This window comes from Limulus polyphemus, unplaced genomic scaffold (genome assembly GCF_000517525.1).
Source record: "Limulus polyphemus unplaced genomic scaffold, Limulus_polyphemus-2.1.2 Scaffold504, whole genome shotgun sequence".
Lineage (NCBI taxonomy): Eukaryota > Metazoa > Arthropoda > Merostomata > Xiphosura > Limulidae > Limulus > Limulus polyphemus.
Genome location: NW_013666114.1, coordinates 257364 through 262212, shown reverse-complemented (window position 1 = coordinate 262212; position 4849 = coordinate 257364).

Here is a 4849-nt window from a genome sequence, read left to right as displayed (position 1 = left end):
AGAGTTTTACTTTAAAAAGATGATGGTCACGCACTTTCATTTGTTTCTCTACAAGGCAAGATACCATCGCTAACATACCAAACCAGAAAGTGACCAACCCACCAAATTGTTCATCTTTCTTCTTCTTGTTTCAGTTGAGATAACTCTACAATTACTTTATCACTAACGTCAGTTTAAACCTAAATACACTCTATGTTTTTTCTGGGCAGTGCACAATGTCATTGCTTAATCATAATAACTAGTAGTATTTAAAAAAAATCATAATTCTAGTATAAATGATACTATCATTAGTCCTTGAAGTTAGCTTTTTACACAAATCTGTTGTTTCTTTAAAAGGCAGGGTGTAACAGGAATTACCAGCCAATAACAGACTAAAATTAGATGACTGTAGAATATTAACTGCTTTTTACACTGTACATTTGGTGTCTTCAGGGAGTCAACCCCTATATTATGTATGAAGTGAAGGAGTAAAAAATCAGTACACATAGTATTAAATATTATTACACACATTCATAGAGTACACTAACTTTCAGTCAAGGAAAAACAAAACGTCACGAAAGAAATAATACAAACATTTTATAAATGTAAAACAACGTAGGGATGGCAGTGCCAAAAAGTATGCAAACAATAATATAGGATAATACAGCTATACATAGATCACCCCTACATGACTTTGAAAATTAAAATTTAATGTTGCACTGTAAAATGCATACTTGACTTAAATATTACTAAAGTTGGAAGTTATATATATTACTGACTATTTGTATGTAGTTTGTTTTTATCATAACATCATTTTTATGTCAGGATAGGTATCAATGTAGTGCAACTATTAGCCTGGGACTTATGTACAAGAAAAACCAAGCTGAATCAAAACATATTACAGACTATTACAGACTCTCGCTATTAGGTTGGTCGAATTGATCGACCTCGTAACCATTTTTTACTCGTGTATTTTACAGTGTAACATTAAATTTAAATATTAAAAGTCTTGTAGGGATGATATATGTATAGCTGTATCATCATCCCTATATTCGTTTTTGCATTCTTTTTGGCACTGCCATCCCTACATCATTTTACATTCACAAAATGTGTTTTATTACTTGTCATAATGGGATTTGGTGTCTATGTGCAACTTGATCTAGTGATCTTGTAACTTCTAGATGATGCCTTTAGTGGATTAAAGATCTATCATCAACAGGAGAGCTTCCTTTCAAGATCTTCACCTACTTTGTTTCAGCCAAATTATCATATATTAATCTTTTATGAATCTATAAATTGGTCACGTGCCAACGAAGTCATTATTTCAGGTGTTGCATCCTGATAAGATAATTTGGCAAGTATTTCCAAAACTTCTATAAGGTTCAGTTAAGGTCTCATTTTATCTCTATACTCTGCTCCTGAACTTTACTTTAGATAATTCCTTTTGGTGTGTTTGATAGTTGTGATAGCTCTCAAACATTCCTTGTAAAGGTGTAGTAAGAAGAACAGCTTGTTGTTCACTATTCCACCTTTTCACTTTGGAGATGATTTTTAAATGAGACTGATATGTCTTCTATGGTACCTTGCCTAATTAGGTAATGTTATGGAGCTTGCTAGTTGAATTCTGTAACTGAATTTGGTAGTGTCATGACTGAAGTAGTTCAGAAAGTACCTAGAATCATAGTAGCATAGCAGTAGTGTACAGACGTAGATCAAATTGGTTCTTATGTTCCATATCTTATATTATATGGTGTCTTAAGTTGGAATTTATCAACGGATGCAGAAAAAGATGTTACTGGTTTGATCTTTGCGTTTATCAATTAATTTTCTATATTTCTTATTCTATAATCAATTTCCTTTTCTACTTCACTGATCTTGCTGTTATAATCTTCAGTATTATTGCTGTAAACCCTCTATATAATATTTCCAATATCTTCACTGATATTTTTCAATAACATTTATTTTTATTTAAACATTATGCCTCTTTATTTTAGCTTTTTTTAGGTTCCATCTATTATTTATTGATCTTATTTAAATTGTTTCTTGATATTGTTTTATGTTTCTGTAAATGTCTTGTTTTTTAGCTTTCTCTTTCTTTCGTCTTGTTCTTCTTTTTACGTTCTGTTTTTTTTCTTCATGGTTAATTTAAATGTTCTGTCTCTTTCTGCTTATTTTTCGTTCCACAACTTCTCTTTCTCCAGCGAACTTTCTATCTCGATTCATTTCAACGTTGATGTCATTTAAAGTTTAGTAAAAACTATATTTTCATCAAAATTATCCCACCTTTGATACCAATGTTATAATATGTTCTATCATTGGGCAGGGTCTTGTATAGTAATTGGTAAAAATAATGCTAAATCCTCTCTCTGTACTGATAATGAAATAATTTATTTATTCAATAAAATTTGCTATAGGCTATGTTCGCTGGTAGGCATAGCTTCACAAATGGCATTTAAACAGAAATTTCCCAACCAACGTATACCGAACTTACTTGTAAACTTACTGCAGAATTTCATTCCCAATCGATTGATAACAGACATGCTGACTAAGTCACTGACTAGCATGAATTTCTCAATGCCCAACTTACCAACCGACATGAAACTTAATCACTCATTAAACCAATAATTCACTGATTAATTAACTAACTCATTGATGTTTTTATATCATTGCTCATTTTCTACTTCCTACACAAAACTTCTACATGTTGTATCTTCATTACATAATTACAGGCTCCATTTAGCAAACAAGCTTCAAAAATAAGCTTACAACAAAATATTCGTTAATATTTGTGGGAGTTTTGCCATATAACTGGCTGACTTTCAGACAACCATCTCAATATATACAAGATAGTATTAAAATAACACCTAATAGACACACCGTTAAAAATTAGTCAGACTAATATATGTTTGATTTTAAGGTAGTCTTTACTGTATATAGCATATGTGGTATATGAGCATTACATGTGTTTTATACTTCCTTGAATCGATATAGAATATTTAAAAAAATTATTGTATGTGCCGTTTCCAATAACACATTTGACAAGAAGACTGTTCAGCTCCTTTTACCCTAGCTACATATTGGCATGTGCCATTTACATAGAGTAGCATCTTTTGTCTTTCTGCGGGAAAGATAGCTACGAGATCATTCACAGCATTAGAAGTTACACAGTTACCTTATCTACTGGCCAGTAGGTGATTTCTTGAGGTAATGATCTTCCTCGTGTTATATTGTCAATGGACAGGCACGTGAGAAGCACTAATCACTCTGATTAAGTCTTGTGTTAATGATTTAAACATCTAATGTTAAATTTATTCAGTCTGAAACACGATCTCAACGAATGCAGTCTGTAACAGGAGGTCAACTTAATTAGTTTTTACTGCGATCTGAGACGATGTAGAGCATCATTAAACATAATTGTCCTGTAGAGATGACAGTTGATTCTGGCATTCATTTTAATAAAGACTGATTGTACATTTGTTTTCATTCTTCCTCTCTCTTTTTTTTTATTTGATGAATCCACGGTTATTTAACAGACCTATCTTGATGAATCCCCTGTTATTTATCAGATCTATCTTGCCATTCTTAGGGTAAATCAGGTTTACCTGAAAATACTACATAAAATGTATTAAAGAAACTTGCAGTACATGTGTATACCGATTAACATTAAAACGACCTTTAAAATGTATAGTGGTCGATAATAAGTCAAATCCTTCACACATATATAAAATCTTCCAAGAGTGAGTAACGTCTACAACACGACCAATTCTAGAATCGCCTCGAAACAAGTTTTTTTCCGAAAGTAGGTAACGGATCTGTTTAAAAGACGAGTTCCGCTTTTCCTGTCTCGAGAGAACTTGCCAATAGAGAACCTACCATATCACTGGTATATTTTATGACAAGCCTTTCTCTGTGTATTACAGTATATTATGAAAACGTACAGTAGTTATAATGGTTAGTATTAGTGTCTTTTCTATTATACAACTACACGTACAACACTATCTGTACACACTATAATGTGTTAAGGCAACTTGCAACAGGTTTATTGGTTAATATTATTATGAGTTCTATTATTTATTCTTGTTGATGTTAAGAATATCCCCACTTTGCGTGTTACATGATATATATATATATATCCCTACTTTGGCTCAGATTAACATAATTACAGTGATTTGCCAAAGTAGGAATGACAATTTCAAAATTTTAAGTAATTCAGTTTAGTAGTTTAGATTTTCTTGTTTAAATACTTTTTGTAGCATTAAAACTTTCTATGTTACTATGACTAATAGGTTAAGTATATATCGATCCATAGTTCTCTTTAAAAATATATATTTTTTATTATACTTGTAAAATTATAATTTTTATCATTTATACCAATTGTTATTAAAATAACCCCTAATGGTCATAATACCGGGCATTAAGGTAGTGTTAGACAGTTATATTGATTAATATTAGTAGGAATTCTACTATATATATTGGGTGATACTAAAAAAAAAAAACTCTGGTTATGTCCTAGAGGTGTTAAGACTAAATTCGCTAGGTACAGTAATTAATAATATTACAACATCTATTACATGTAGTGACAGATATAAAACAAGTTATTACTGTTGTACAATGAGGTATTAAAACAAAGGGTAGAATCATGTACAAACTGATACCACAAGTATTGTTAATTCTTCAATAAAAATTACAATTAGTAATAATTAATTTAAATTATGAGTGGCATGAAAACCACAAATATATTCTATGATTAATCTGCATTAGGTCATCAATATGGTATCCTTGTTATTAGCGGTGTTTTAAGCCCTTATCCAAGGAAGAATTAACAAGACTTAATTAAGTTTAAGCATCCAGAACTGTCACATACAAATTC